The 17,343-nt window shown below is 38.3% G+C and overlaps 1 protein-coding gene across 5 annotated transcripts in view; it reads right to left on the bottom strand.

Moving 5' to 3' along the window:
- The window catches only part of LOC146798587 (phospholipase A and acyltransferase 3-like), a 162,752-nt gene that overhangs the window by 96,599 nt on the left and 48,810 nt on the right, over positions 1-17,343 (bottom strand). The gene's annotated exons all lie outside the window — the stretch shown is intronic.

The following is a 17,343-nucleotide window of genomic DNA, read 5'->3' as shown; positions in this document are numbered from 1 at the left end:
ATGCGTACGGTGTGCGTGCTCTGCGCGGTACGTTCGCGGATGCGCGCGTACTACGCGCGCTGAGTTCGCGGATGCGCGCGTAGTATGTTTGCGCATGCGCGCTTGCTTTGTACGCGCGCAACGTACACGCGTAATTCGTACGCGCATGCATGCGTAGTACGTTCGTGCATGCGCGCGTGCTTTGTATGCGCGCTACGTACGCGCGTAATACATACGCGCATGCGCGCGTGCTTCGTACGCGCATAATACTACGCAAATGCGCGCGTACTCGTTCGCGCATGCGTGCTTGCACCTCAAGTCATGTGATTAAAAAACAACACTTTTCATTGGTTCATACTAGTTTCAGTTTTGGATTCTTCCAACAGCACACCCACTCCCCTCATGGCAAGTCATGTGATCAAGAAACAACACTTTTCATTGGTTCAAAGTAGTTTCAGTTCCAGATTCTTCCAACACCACACCCACTCCCCTCATTATTACTTCTGATTCACTAGGAGAAGGAGCTAATCTGTTTTTGAGATACAATGGCAGAGCTGCAGCCATCTTCTGAGAGTGAACAGGATACTCTTGTGAGACAGAGTCAGAGGAAGCAGAAAGACTCCTTCATATGGCAGTTTTTCACTTTTCCAGAAGGCCAAAAGAAGGTGAATGCACTAAAAGTCACCTGCATTCTTTGTCACCGGACCTTATCACGTGGAAATGCTAATAAGAAATACTCTTTTAGTATTCACACAATGTTAAGGCACGTTGAAAAAGTGCATCCTGCGACTTTTGCTCGAGCAGTTAGTGAAAACCCACCAGCAGCTCAGCCGAGCACATCCGCAACAGCTCAGCCGAGCACACCATTGGCAGCTCAGCCGAGCACTTCTTTTGCGGTGGTGCCTTCTCCTACTTCTACACCTCTGGATATACGCCCTTCTTTTCGGAGGCTGTATACACGGTGCATGGACTGTCATGCTCTCATTTCTCTGGGTGAGACCAGTATTGATCTCACTGAGAGAAAATTAGAGCAGCACTTATGCACCAGGCCATAGTTTTTTTCATTTTTTCGTTTTTCTCTTCCTCTGTCCCTACATTAACACAAGGGCTCTTTTTAGAGCCACCTAAAATCTAAACACAAAAACTTGTTTTTTAAATCTATTTGTCGTTTTTTTTTTTAGGGTGCGCGCACGGTGCGCGCAACCTATGATTTTTTCTTTTTAAATCATCGTTTTTTTCACCCTTTGTGATCCTTCAGGGACTCCCTGACAAAGACTAGGGGTCAGGAAGTCTGTACCATGCCCCTTTTCCATGTTCTCCACCTTTGTTTTAAATTTTAACACATTTTTAAATGGGTTTTTTTAATTGCAAGTAAAACGGATTACATTTCCTACATTTTCTTTCAAGATCTGAAAAAAAGGAAAAAAGTATTAATATTCAACAATACATTTTCTTAAGCAGTACATGTTTTTTCACATTTAACAAAGCAATTTTTTGCCCTTTTTTTGCTGTTTTCAGAATGTATTGAATTTCACTGAAAATAGTGATATCAATTGTTTTCATCATTTAACAGCGGGCAAAAAAAAAACAATCTGAAAGATTGTTTAAAAAAAGCCCTGAATCTCTTCTCACTAAAACAGACCTGAAATGTCACAAATATATTAAAAATACCTTCTAAGAACAATAACTATTTGCAATAAATAACGTCTGTAAATCTTGCTGCTTAAGCACGTACACCAAAATAATATCTGTCAAACAAGTCCACAATTGTTACCTTTACCTTTCCTTGAGGCCAAATGGTAATTTTAAAATCCTTTGTAAGTGAAATATCCAATGTTAATCCTATCAAATTGAAATAATGGTTTCTTCAGATGCTGGAATTTGTATCTAAAATTTTGGTTTTAGAAAAATTAAGTAACAATTTGGTAAATCATAAGGCAAACGTTGCTTGAAAATCAATTGAGAATCATTACACAGTGTCCATCCTTTTTCACATTTAAGATAAACTGTGTAATGACAAGAAGTTATAGAAGGTCCATCATGAAAAATAATTGCAACTGCAACAAAAGTTTTACCTGATATTGATAATTGATTTCCTACAAACTTCTTTAGTAAAGTTTCCATTTTAGTTCCATCTGCTCTACAACGTTGCATCATTATAATTACATACTGTCCATATTTATGTAAAAATAATGTTGATAACATGTCTGATTTACATTGAGAACATTCCATGTTGTGATTTGCATCTTTAACTAATTTACTAAAAGTCACTGTTTTACTCTCTGGTAATGTTAAATATATGAACCTTTCAGAATCAACATTACTGCTGCATGTGTTCATACAGTTTTCACAACAATGTTCCCATTTATATGAGACACCTAATATATTTTCTATTTCTACCCCTTCATCTTCCAGTACCATAAGCATATACATCAAGAATTCCTGTGCATCTTGCTGGACATCTTGTGTAAACTGTGTACATCCAGAACATTCATCTAAAAGATTTCTAACATCAGAAGCACTTTCTATTTTAGTTTTATCATTACTCAGCTCCTCATAAAGGAGACTCAGCAGAGAACAGAATCTTTTTTCATGATTTAGTATTATCTGCTCTTGCAAAATTTGAAGATAAAATACAACATTGAGCACTACATTTGTGTAGCAGTTGACACCAGAGCTATTTTCAAAATGACAACCAACAACCTCTTCAACACTGTCCTTTTTCTTTTTGCTTGCAGTCACATCACTCTCTTTTTGTTTTCTCTTCTGTACATCCTCATTACAGATATTCTCAAATCTCCTTTTCCGACAAACAACACGTTTTTCAAACACAGGATACTGACCTAAATGAGGAGCATAGCTTCTTCTTAATCTATTATACTCCTTTACACAGTTTGCATCAGCACTAACTTTTGAGTCATCAAGGTCTATCATGAATAAACCAGATATTTTTTTCACGCGTGACAAAGCAACATATGCCATACCTTCTTTAAACACAGTAGATCCAATGTTTACAAATGCACTATCTACAGTTAATCCTTGAGATTTGTGAATAGTTACTGCATATGCTAGAGAAAACGGAAACTGCTTCCTACGTACATATAAGTCTTTCACAAGCAAGAAACGAACTGAACAACGACAAATGTCTTTAACCTCTTCAATCTGATCAAATTTTATTTTTAAAAATTCAATTCCAACTTTTTTCTGGTAATTAACAAAACCCACAACTTTACCCATAGCTCCGTTCACTAAACCTTTCTCTACATCCAAATTATGTCTTAAAATTACTCGACAGTTCATACATACATAAATATTCTTTTCTAAACCGGCTGTTTTCGAGATGTTTTTCTCTAGAGAATCCAATTTACTTGTCAATTTGTTTGTCAATATAATAGTTATTCCTTCATGTTGTATTTTATCCACAGCTTCCAGTTTGACAATATCTTCATTTTCCAATTTCAAAAGTTCTTGATTGAATATAGAGCATTCATGTAGTGTTGGCATTAAGCAGATTACAGTATTTTTTCCAGCAATGTTCTTGTATATTTTCTCTGGAACTATTTGTTCTGTTGGAAACACATTACATAGCAATCAACTCTGTAAAGCTTTTCTGCCATGTTCTGTGAGTAGTCCAATTCTGATATCTTTGAGAATACTTGCATAATCCTCATCATTGGCTTGCCGCATATTGGTAATGAGTTCTTTATACTCAAAGTATGTCCAAATATTCACATTACCTATACTTCCTAATGACTTTTTCGTGTCTTCATGTGTAAGGGTTTGAAATACTGGTTGCCCTTTAACTGGAGTAAGGTGCAGAAAATCCCCAAAAACTATAACATGTTAAACATTGTTGATGTCTTCTGTGGTATTCCGTTTATAAATGTAGTTCTGCAGCACTTCATATAGACACATGTTCTCAAGATGATGACTTCTTTGTGGGTAATATGTGTCCAACATGTTTGTTCTTAAAATGTCTGTACTTTCAGGTTCGTACTCTGCTAAATATTCAATTTCTCGAACAGATTTCAGTACCCGATTTCTCATTCCTGCAAGGCCTAAACTTACCCAAATTATTCTTCTGGATTTGGAGTACAGACTTGCAGATGATAACCTATCTGAGCATTCGTAGGATCCAATTTCTCGATGCGATAACATCTTTAAACTGAAACTGTATAGCATTTTACTGACAGTCTTCTCGTGAGAAATCTCTTCCCACATTTCTTTCAATTCTGTTTTCTCAGTTTTAGTGATGTAAGATGTGACATACCAAGCAACAGCAATAGAATTGTCAGCTACATACTGTATATCCATGTTAGCATTCCACATGGATAAAATGACTGGGCTGTAGTCATTTATATATTTTGACTCTTCTTTTCTTCTTAGGTTGTAGGTATTCTTAGGCGATTTTCTTGTAATAGTATGTCGCACAGCTGACATAAAACTATTTACTCTTCCTTTTGAAAGAGCAGGTCGTGGAAATCCAAATCGACATTTTGTATAGAATTTATCTTTACTCTTGTACTTTCGTCGACAGTATTTTCCACACCGATGTCTTTGGAAACGTAAAACTTGCTCTTTTAAGTTTTTTTCTTCTGTGCTTTTAGGTATAGCACATGTTGCATTTTCTTCAATGAAAGATAAAACTGCATCATCAGAATCTGTTCCAAATTTTGGGGCATCCTTAATCCACAACAGCATATGAATATGAGGAGCACCTCTTGCTTGGTACTCTTTTCTCCAAAAGAAATCCACAACTTCTCCAAGAGGTGGATTTTTTTATTGCAGATGAAGGACATCATAGCCTCAAATCTATGATTGAAATATCTGCAAACATTAACCGGATCCAATGAGCACAATTCTCCTGCTGTCTTGTATTGGATGTTTTCAATATTTGAATTTGCCTCTCGAAGAAAATCCAGTAAATCATCCCAAGCGTACTCAGCACAGCTTAGGGTAAGGAACCATGTAGGAGTTCCTAAATTCCGTAACATACATTTCAATTCTCCATGGCGTCGGTACCAATATTTATTAGTTCCTCGCTGACAAGCCATCAAATTTATCAATTGAGATTCCAAATGATCATCTCGCTGTTGCACTTTGTTCATAAAATCCTTTGCAGACACATTATGTAGATGTACTCCAGTTTTTAAAATGTGATTTACTGCATAAGATAGTGCAGACAAGTCACTTTCAAATAAAAGATGGAACAAATATGGAATACTTTGACGAAATCTTGGATCTTCTGCATATAACCTTGTAGTCCGATACTCAGAAGCAGGAATCTGTACTGGACGTTCATCATATCGTCCACCTTTTTTCCTGTAGGAAACAGCTGGGGAAAACAACGAGCTTCCAAGCTCTCCTCCCATAACTTCTTTAGAATGAAGAGGATGTATGCTGAAATGTTCATAAATTTCTTCTTCTTTTGACTTATCCACTTTTTCAATTTGCCCAGCTGGTATTCCTGAGTCTGCTAGTAAAACTTCTTCATCTTCATCCATATAAATTGTTTCATACCATTTATTATTTCTTTTCAAATATAAATTTGCTCTTTGTACTTTTCGTACATCTACGAGCTCCTGCCAAATTTTCTTATTCTTTGTTGGTACTCAATTAACCAAAATAACTAATGGTTCAGTTTCCAATCTATCTGCATCAATTCCATATTTTTTTTCAAATCCAATGGCAAATAGACAACTCTTCCTTTTAAACCTCTTTGTAAATCCGAAGGAGGTAATTTACCTGTTTTTGGCTCCATACGCACTATGGTCTGAAACGGATGGACACATTGAATGAGTATAGACTCATACGTATTTAAATCAGAAAGTTCTGCAGGAATATCAACCAATTCTAAATTGTTATGTACAGCTCTGGCTGGCATTCTATTTTCTTCTAACTTGTTATAACAGGATTTACAAATACGCTGATCTTCACCCAAATCAAAACTATTTTCCAGAAATATATATGTTGCAAAATCCTTCCACTTATAATTATCTTCATTTTCACTTTTTTTATAGAGATCAACATTCCTTGTTTGAATTTTGTAATGGCTTCTCCGGCAACAAATACAAGTAATATTTGGTCTTTCATTAGAGATGATAGCAAATTTTGTCATTTCATCTTCAAAATTTTTACTAACAGTGAGTTCTACATTCTCTTCCACATTTTCCTCAATAACTGTGTCATTTCCTGCACTTTCTTGCACTGGACCAAAGTAACAAAACTGAATATCATCAGTAACCTTCACTACATCTGATACAGATCCACGGAACAGAGCACTATTCAACTCATTTAACTTTAGTGCTGAACTTTTAGCAAAATACAATGTTCTCACAAACTTTCTCATTTCAGTATGATGAACAGCCAGCATCCTAAAATGGTGAAAAACACTTTGGCAAACTTTCCTAGATAGACAAGCAAGAGAATGTCCTTGCAAACCAGTATTCTCTCTCACTCTGCATGGGTCTAGTCTTTGAAGCACCTTAATCTTCTGTTTAACACTCTTTTTACTATATTCTCTTAGGAAGTCACATAATTTATCAATAGATTCCTGTCGCACAGTGCAAATACTACTACAATTCCAAGTGTACATTGGGGCTTTAGGACGTCTCCCCATAACCTCATCAGCTAACACTTCTTCCTCATTTCTTGGAACCATTTTCTCCTTTTCCATTACACAACCATCTTTAACTTCATAAGCTCGACCATTGGTGTCAACTGCATGCAACAAACTATTATTTTGAAGATAACTCTCTTCATTAAAAAATGGCTCAGTACTTGAACTATGCTTCCATTCTCCTAAGAACACTTTACAAAAGTTATTTTTTTTCACTACTCTTTTCCTTTTGCTTTGTGACTTCATTGCTTTGACTAATTTTTCTAATCTACGCATCCTGTTCAAAATTAAAATGAATAGTTTTCGTTTTATTTCCAAAGCCTTAGCAACAATTGTTTCAATATATTTCTTTTTTTTATAAAATTTGGTTTTCTTCTTATATTTTTTCACATCCTTTAGCAAATTTAACATCACTCTTCTCTGAAACATTTTTCTACGAATGTTTTTAAAATCTATTTTTCGTGTTAAATCACTCTTTCTTACTTCTGATTCAACATTGGCTTTTCGGATTTTCGGTCGACTCTGTTGTTGTTTTGTACTTGAAACACTATTTGCAGTGGATATATTCTTAACATTTTTTCTTTGTTTGAAGATATTTTAAAAAAAATCCTTAGTCTGCTTACCAGAAGACTTTTTCTTTTTTCCAACATGAGGTTCTTCAACTATTTTTTTGGTCCAGTTTTCTTCAAATATAGATGTTGTTGCTGTTCTTTTCTCTTTCTTGACTTTATAGGCATCTTTAATTAATTTCACTGTTGTTCAGCAACACCTGAAAGAAACTAAAAAAAAAAAAATACCTTTATGTAATTTTAATACATTACGATTTTTTTTTTGAGCTTTTCAAATCCTATCATATGACCTGTCCCTTTCCTACAACTGCAAGTCTGACAGAACAAGAGCAACACGTATTAAATCTCTAACATCAATTCCTGTGTGCACACAGACTCATGGTGTGATTCTACGCAAAAAAACGATTTTGGTTTGGCAATTTCAAAGCACATTTACTACTGTGGAAGAGTAAGTGATAATTACTATGGCAGCCTGACACATTTTCCTTATATTTTAGAGAGGCAGAAAAGAGTACATGTCCTAACAGCTACTTGAGACCATCAGCATGTGTTACAGGGTGAGTGATTAGAGTAGAGCAAAGGAAATGAGCCTTGGTGACGTTGAATGTGTTAGCATTACACACTGCTATCTGAAATACCACACAGAGCTGAATAGTAAGCATGAGAGTGCAGGAGAAGCACCTGTCTGTGTGCTAAGAGAGTGCTTCTGGAGACCGTGTATTGTCAGGTGAAACACAGATCTGCATGTCCGCTTGCACAACTGCATGAAGACTGCAGACATGTATATAAGACTACATGTGTGGTAAAGGTTAATTGGACTTTTGAACATGTAAAAACTACCTCACCCATTGCGGGAGTGGAAGGAAAATGTACCATGCTATTTTCAAATGTGTTTGCATTTGCCTCTCATTTGTGAGAAAGTGATTTCTGCTGAATGCTAACCATCACAGTTCTTGAAAACAAGCTGCCCCTTTCCTGCGAGTGCAAGGCTAACAGAGCAAGAGCAACACGGATTAAATCTCTGGGAAGAATTCCTGTGTGCAGACAGACTCATGGTGTGATTCTAGACACAAAACAGTATCCCTGGGTGATACCGGTACACCTTAACTTATGGTGAAGACATACTCCATAATATCTGACATGTTCAAGGCAGTTAAATATCTTCCTTAACATAAAATGTAAAACACAACTTTTAAAGTGGTAGGAAAATGTACCATGCTAATTTCAAATGTGTTAGCATTTGCCTCTCATTTGTGAGAAAGTGATTTCTGCTGAATGCTAACCATCACAGTTCTTGAAAACAAGCTGCCCCTTTCCTGCGAGTGCAAGTCTAACAGAGCAAGAGCAACATGGATTAAATCTCTGAGAAGAATTCCTGTGTGCACACAGACTCATGGTGTGATTCTAGGCACAAAACAGAATCCCTGGGTGATACCAGTACACCTTAACGTATGGTGAAGACATACTCCATAATATCTTTCAAGTTCAAGGCACTTAAATATCTTCCTTAACATAAAATGTAAAACACAATTTTAAAAGTGGAAGGAAAATGTACCATGCTAATTTCAAATGTGTTAGAATTTGCCTCTCATTTGTGAGAAAGTGATTTCTGCTAAATGCTAACCATCACAGTTCAAGAAAACAAGCTGCCCCTTTCCTGCGAGTGCAAGGCTAACAGAGCAAGAGCAACACAAATTAAATCTCTGAGAAGAATTCCTGTGTGCAGACAGACTCATGGTGTGATTCTAGGCACTAAACAGTATTCCTGGGTGATACCAGTACACCTTAACTTATGGTGAAGACATACTCCATAATATCTTTCAAGTTCAAGGCACTGAAATATCTTCCTTAACATAAAATGTAAAACACAATTTTAAAAGTAGAAGGAAAATGTACCATGCTAATTTCAAATGTGTTAGCATTTGCCTCTCATTTGTGAGAAAGTGATTTCTGCTAAATGCTAACCATCACAGTTCTTGAAAACAAGCTGCCCCTTTCCTGCGAGTGCAAGTCTAACAGAGCAAGAGCAACATGGATTAAATCTCTGATAAGAATTCCTGTGCGCACACAGACTCATGGTGTGATTCTAGGCACAAAACAGTATTTCTGGGTGATACCAGTACACCTTAACTTATGGTGAAGACATACTCCATAATATCTGACATGTTCAAGGCAGTTAAATATCTTCCTTAACATAAAATGTAAAACACAACTTTAAAAGAAGAATCACATTTCTATTATTTATATCCAAATACACCACATACATCCTCTCTCAAATTCATAACTCACCTTTTAAAAGTAGTTAGTTGAGAAAGAAATGTGCCACTCACACAGCAGATTATCAGAGCCAGAATCTCTGAACTGTACACCTCTCAGCAGAACCAGTAAATGGCAATGTTTCCCTCTCTTTTTTCACACATATACATGTTAACTTCAAATCACAGTGTTTTCCACATTTTTTCAAATGGAATCACACATTTCTATTGGTTGCATATTTCAACCCTTTCCAAATGATCCCTTCCCCCAACATGACTTCTGCCTGCTACCATAGCAACAGGTCATGGAACACTGGTGTGAGCAGAGAGGTCAGAAGTTCAGCACACAATGTTTCAAATCCAAATAGCAAGAGTGCTTGACTTTTCAAACCTAACAGCAAATCCAAACTAATGTTATGTGGGAACACATATTTCTGAACCAATACAAAACATGCTTTTAATAATTTAAACATACAGCCTAGTTTTTACTGTTGAATGGTCTGAAACAGCCAATGATTTCTTTTTATTTTAAAAAAAAGTATGTAAGTCTCCATTTTACAACTATCTTTCTTTTCATATTGCCATTCTACTGAAAGACACCTTCTGAGTGCATCCAGATCTCCTTGGAAGATGTTCACAGTGTGGATTATAGGTCACAGCTATGTCTTCTGGAGTGAAAAGTTTGCAGAAAAAGAGGTATTGTGAAAGATCTTGCTTTGCCAAATGTAGACATTAAATGGATTGGTCAGAGAGGGTTAAAGTGGCATCAATTAATGCCTTTGGTGAAAACCTTTCTACATCTCCCACAGCCTAACCTTATTATTGTGCACTGTGGTGGAAATGACCTAGGCACTTTAACTGGGGTAGGTCTGGAAATGCTTATTAAGGACACCTTTGTGCAATTGATGTCACTTTTTCCACAAACTGCCTTTGTATATTCTAATATATGCCAAAGGCAAAAGTGGAACTGGTCCAACCAACATTGTCCGCAGATTGACAAAGCAAGAAAGCACGTCAATAAGTCTGTTTCTGCTTTCCTCAGAGACTATGGTATGGGTTCTATATACCACAACAACTTGCGTTACAACATGCAAGGCATTTATAGAGGAGACGGTGTACATTTCAATGATGAAGGGAACAGAACTCTTGAACTTTAGAATCTGAATCGGTACTTATTTGCAGGTACAAAAAAACACTCAATAAACACAATGGCTCTTTTTAAAGCCAACCAACATCCAAACACTTAATCTTAGTTTTTAATCTTTTTTTAAAAACTTTTTTTGCCGTGAGCGCACCTCGCAAATTTTTTAAAAAAATTAAAATCTTTTTTTGGGCCCTTCAGGGTCCCACTGTGACCCCCTGACAAACGCTAGGAGGTCAGGAACTCCCTACCCTGCCCACTGTTCACGTTCTCCACCTTTCCTTTTCAGTGTGGCAGACAAAATGGCGGCCGACACTTCCTGATTTCGACCGATTCGAATGTTTACAGACATGTAACAACCAATCAGAATTTTGCTCGTGCACGTTTGGGTGCACGCACCGTACGCTTACGGTGCGCGCACGGTACGCGCTTATAGATATTTATATGCTTTTAAATTCAATTTTCTCAGGAACTACTGAACAGTTTGACACCAGACCTGCAAAAGGCACTTCCCTGACCTGAGGACTACCTCTCTGCCAAATTTCAAGTAATTCTGTTCAGCTGTTCGGGCTGTACCTTCGACTAAAGGTCCTATGGGAAAATGCAAGGGGAAAACACGTTTTGGGACCCCCCTTTTTTCTCGGCCCCCGCTTGACGAATCACCCCGAGACTTTCAGGGTAGGAGCTGAACGGAGCGCCCCATTAGTTTTGAAAATTCCGCGAGGATTCATCAACTGGCGCCAAAGTTATTCAAAATAGAATTTTCAGATTTCCTATGGAAACACGGTCCTAACTATAACTATCTACTGGCGACTGCCAGTAGATAATATATATATATATATATTACCTACTGGCAATCGCCAGTAGGTAGTTATAGTTAGGACCTATTTTCCATAGGAAATCCGCAACATTCTATTTGGAATAACGCTGGCGTCGATTGATGAATCTTCGCGAAATTTACCAAACTTTTGGCCAGCTCCGGTCCGCTCCTATCCTGAAAATTTCACGGTGATTCGTCAAGCGGGGCTGAGAAAAAGGGGGGTCCCAAAACGCGTTTTCCCCATGCATTTTCCCATAGGACCTGTTGGCGCAGCTACAGCCCGAAGTGCTGAACGGAATTACACCAAATTTGGCAAAGAGGTAGTCCTCAGTTCAGACTCGTGCCTTTTGCTTAAATGGTGTAAATCGGTTCAGTAGTTCCTGAGAAAATCAAAAGTAAAATCACATATATATCTGGGCGGAGCCTAACCACACATCTCATCGTGAGATCTGATTGGCTGTCAGCACTTCATCCAAGAAGTGTTGGCAGCCATCTTGGGACCAATATACATGATAGCACCTCATTAAAAAGCATTGCAGTTAATAGAAGGTTTTAAGACTTCAGTTACATTATAAATCATTTGTTGATGGTACCATACTCATTTTAGGAATTGTGGTATGTTCTAAGGTGATTTTACCATGTGAAAAAGCCATCTGCTGGGATATCATGAATCATGAGAGAAAACTATTTTCACATGCTTTTTCCCACAGAGGTTTGGAAGGTGATCTTTAAGCTAAACTGAGAGCATATTTTCTGTAAATTCACATTATCTTTCTTAGTCATGTGAGAATGAAGTCTGACATTCTCAGTAAAACATGTACATCCAACAAGGGCACAGACTGTCAGTTGATTCCTTTGTGTTCTACTGCAGCTTCCCAGAGTGTTCCAAAGAACAACTAGAGCACTAACACTCCTACTTATGATAAACGTATGGCACACCTGAAGCCACCTTGATTGGAATAAAGTGGTAACTCTTAAAGCATTTAATTTAAAAAGGAACAAAATGAGGGGGTTCATTTTTCCATAAAAAGTATGATTAGTGCTGCAGAAAGAAAAATTAGGGCACATTTTGAGTGACTTCTCAAATCCTCTTCTATTTCATTAAAAAATTCTGACATGCAGACTGACACATGCACTTTCAATACCAGCAGCAGACTTCCCTGGTGAGCAGTAGCTTTACTACAGTGATCTAATAAGCAACTAGAGTGCTAACATTCAGAATTTATGGCAAATGTGTGACACATCTGAATGCCTTCTTGATGGAACCAAAGTAAAAAACTGAAAGTATTTCCTACTGAGGAGACTGCAGTAAATGAGGAAATTAGGAAACTTCATAACAAATAAATCTCCCAAAATGGCCACCAGAGACAAAAGAGCCCAAATGTAGTCCAAATATCACTCAGATGTAGCCCAAGTATAGCCTAATGACAGAATGTCCCAGAGTGTTCTAACGAACAACTAGAGCGCTAACAGTCTTACTTATGACAAAAGTATGGCACACCTGAAGCCATCTTGATTGGAATAAAGTGGTAACACTTAAAACATTTAATTTACAAAGGAACAAAATGAGGGGGTTCATTTTGCCATAGAAATTATGATTAGTTCTGCAGAAAGAAAAATTAGGGCACATTTTGACTTCTCAAATCCTCTTCTATTTCATAAACAAATTCTGACATGCAGACTGAAACATGCACTTTTAATACCAGCAGCAGACTTCCGTGGTGAGCAATAGCTTTACTACAGTGATCTAATGAGCAACTAGAGTGCTAACATTCAGAATTTATGGCAAATGTGTGACATATCTGAATACCTTCTTGATGGAATCAAAGTAAAAAACTGAAAGCATTTCCTACTGAGGAGACTGCAGTAAATGAGGAAATTAGGAAACTTCATAACAAATAAATCTCCCAAGATGGCCACCAGAGACAAAAGAGCCCAAATGCAGCACAAATATCACCCAGATGTAGCCCACATGTAGCCCAAGGACAGAAGTGTGCAAAACACGTATTTTTTGTGTATTTCAGATTTATATAGTGCAGACTTGTCAGGTATTGGAGTGCTTTACATGAGCATTGGTTACATCACACAAGATCAAATTCATTTTGGTTGTAGACATGGGGAGATTAAGTGATTTGACCAGAATCACAGAATGTTGAGCTGAAGCAGAAACTCCAACCTGGTTCCCCAGTTGCAAAGTCTGCACCTCTGGAAGTAACACAATAAATTCAAACACAAATATCTCTACCTATAGATTTCAGCACGTACAATGTATCGTCTTCTTTAATATACCCACACTTGGACTAGGGCAGTATGATTCAAAACAATAAACAAAAGTAAATTTTAGTAATTTTATTATCAAATTAAATTGATTTACGGAGAAATAAATTCAGTGCATAAAGAATTTTCAAATATCAGAGAGCATGCTTTTCGGGGTCCCAGACAAATTCAAACACACACTAACAAACACACTCAGACCAGATTCATTCTAAGACATAAATGCTGAATTCGCACAATCACATGTAGAGGATAAACCTTGCAAAAAATTCAAAGTGTTAACATAATTCAATGAATGTTCAACATTATGTTGGCTAACAAATGTTCACAATTTAAGGCAAAACAGGGTTTAGGTGGGCCTCATGTATGCGCCGACGCGCGTTTCGGTGAATGCACCGAACTATAGGTGCCACCTTCCTCAGGGCGAGCAGAAACCAAGAGTCATAGTATGGTTTAGGGCTGGGACCTATCAAAGACAGTAATGATAATACATTAAAATAGCAAATCTAGAAGACATCATTTATCTAAGTCAAGAAAATGTCATACTCGCATCATAAGTAACAAGAGTGGGCAACAGTGAGTTTGTGATAGAAATATATAATTATTTATAAAATTCGGTTAAAATGCGGATACACTAGGGATTCCAGGAAATTACCGAAGGTTAAAAGGGAAAGGGAAAGAAAAATATGTGTCAAGAGGATCATAGTAGAATATATGCATACAGTGAGAATTCTTTTTTATCTTTTTTATCTAGTTTATCCCCCCAGATGATAAAGACAGGGGGGCGGGAGGGGAGGAGGGGTGGGGAGGGCAAGGAAGGAGGAGGGGAGGGGGGGGAAGGGAGGGGAAGGAGAAAAAAGGAACAACGGGGAGGAAAAAGAGGGCGCTCACCTGTGAAGTCACGTGGAGCGAATAACACAGGTTAGAGGCAGTCACTCAAGCCAATAGCTTGAAATAGTTCTACTGGGAAAAGCAAACATACAGAAAATGAGCTGGTCATGAGGGAAATACCGCTCAAAATGATTGCATAGATCGTAGAGGCATAAGTGTATTCGCAAACGATAATTTGGACAGAGATTAAAAGCTCTCCTGCGCATTAAGTAGAGTGTTTGTGCCTTTATGAAGGGAAATAGGTAAGTAATATGATGTAGAATCGTGTCGGAAACGACGAGCCGCTTGGCTTTGCTTAAGTTTCTATTAATACAGTGGGAAGTATAGTACTGAATGCGTGAAGCATAGGTTAGGCTCGTGCGCGCAGACATGTTTATGAGGGCAAGTACATGTTAAAAATAAATAAAAATGGATAAACGCAAAAGCAGAGTGCAGAACGTATAAATTTGTAAGACACACATAGATATATATGAATCAACGTGAAGAGGTTAAACAATACAAAGAAATACATTGGGCAGAATAGGTATGCATATGTATGCAAAGTGCCAGTAGACGAACGCACCTGAAGGGAAAATACACGCTCTCAGGGTCGGTTACAGATCTCTTGCTAAGAGAACTCCGGGTGCGGGATAATTAGATGGCCGATTCTACAGGAATAGATGACAAAGGCATAAAAATAACCGACTGAATAACACGACTTAATTCCTGTAGGCTAAGAGAAAAACAAACGGCTGAAAAGGGATGAACATTACCTTAAATGGCGAGGCTTGAAGGGATGAGTTAAGAGCTTCTAAACGAAATCTTCGGAATTATTGCTTGAGATCAGATTAAATCAAGACTGGAAGAATACAAACGCGTAAATGGGTAAGAACAAGGAAAAGGAAATTCCAGGTAGTAAGATAAAGCGGTAAACGAAGAAAGCAGAACAGAGGCGTCTAATCCGAGTACCTGATGCGGTGCGAGTCAACGCGGTGCTCCAAACAAAGCGAGAGTCCTCAGGTGAAACGAATCGGGCCCGGAGGGACACGTGATGTTCGAGGGCCGTTTAAATAGGCCGATAGGCTTGCGCGTCACGAATTTGACGCGGAGCGAAAAAACAAAACGCGTCTTCGCCGATAAAGAAAAAGGGTGTGTCCAGGATCAGCGATTAGATGAAAAACAATTTTTTTAAAAGCTTACGTAGCCGTGGGAGGATAAAGTTGCTTCAGTTTGAACGGTTGCAGAATGAAAAGGACCAAGTAGACAGAAACGAGACGAGCGAGCAGATGATATTACAAAGCAGGGGTGATTATGCATGCAATAGACGTTCAGGATATGTGCCTGCAGGAGTGAGTAGGATCGTGTAGACAGAAATTAGCGATTCTAGAACAAAAATGCCTATGGAATGAGGGAATTATATTGATAGACATCAGTGACTGCAAGGGTCAAAAACAAAGTAATGACAATTGAGTCTGTTAGACAAGGCCACATAATAAAGGAGATCGTAATGACAGCACTATGATGGATAAGGCTGCACTTCACATGACACCTTAATGAAGTTTCTCATAATGGGACAATCTGAAAAGAAACCTAAACAATTGCATTTTCCCAAGGCAGGAATTCGTTTAGGCCCTTGTCCTTAGATTTAAGAACAAATATCCAAAAAACTTCCCGTTTCTTGCGCACATTATTGCTGTCTGTTCCTCTTTGTGTGCGGATCTTTTCCAGAATAGTCCAGCGTAAGTCGGCTTCAGAATGGCCATTTTGAACCCAATGGTCTACTAAGGGGGCTCCGTGTTTGGATCGTCTGATGTTGGATTTGTGCTCACCTATTCGTATCCTTATTTCTCTAGCAGTTTCGCCTACATAGGTGAGAGAGCAGGGGCATTGGATGGCATAGATGCAGTTGAAGGTCCTACAATTGGTCATGTCCTTCATGTTGACCGTATACTCGTTTATGCAGATGTAATCGCCTACTAAGGCATGGGGACATGCATGGCAGGTACCGCATTTATGGTTGCCTTTAATGGGGATCGATCCCTCAATAGACTTTTGTGTACAGCCCTTAGGTTCAGGTAGTTTCGCTTTGACAATCCAGTTTCGCAAGTTTTTGTTTCTGCGAAATGCAAAAAGAGGTTTAGGGATATTGGTAGTTTCCGAGTCCAAGTTAAGTAAATGCCATTGCGAGTTGACAATTTGCCTGATTTTGTTGTTCATCGCAGAGTGTTTGGTGACACAGACTAACTTGTCTGGTTGGTTTTGCGCTCTGGGTTGAAACATAGAGTCGCGATTATAGTATCGCGCTCTCTTGAGGGCGTTCTTCACCATTCTGCGGGGGTATCCTCTTTGGATAAATTTATCTTTCATAGTTTCCGCATAAGAAAGGTAGTCATTGATGGAAGTGCAATTTCTACGCAAGCGTAGGAACTGACTAAAAGGTATTCCGTCCTTCTGGCTTCTTGGGTGAAAACTATCGAAATGGAGGAGTGTGTTCCTGGCGGTAGGTTTCGTGTATAGAGAGAAACTGAGTTTGGATTGCCGATGTTCAACCCAAACATCGAGAAATTCTAGTTTAGAGGTGCTAGTGTGTGCCGTAAATCTAAGATTAACGTCTGCCGCATTAATCCATTCGATGTACTCATCAAGGGACATTTGGTCACCGGTCCAAATGAAGAAAATATCGTCAATCTACCGGGACCATAGACGCACATTCTCAAAGAAGGGGGCAACTGCATTATAAATATTGCATTGCTCAAAGTGTCCCATGTACAGGCAGGCGACGCTTGGGGCACAGGCCGCCCCCATGCTGACTCCCT

This window comes from Triturus cristatus, chromosome 9, assembly GCF_964204655.1.
Source record: "Triturus cristatus chromosome 9, aTriCri1.1, whole genome shotgun sequence".
Classification (NCBI taxonomy): domain Eukaryota; kingdom Metazoa; phylum Chordata; class Amphibia; order Caudata; family Salamandridae; genus Triturus; species Triturus cristatus.
Note: the sequence above shows the minus strand (reverse complement) of the source record. Positions and strands in the feature narration are given on the sequence as shown.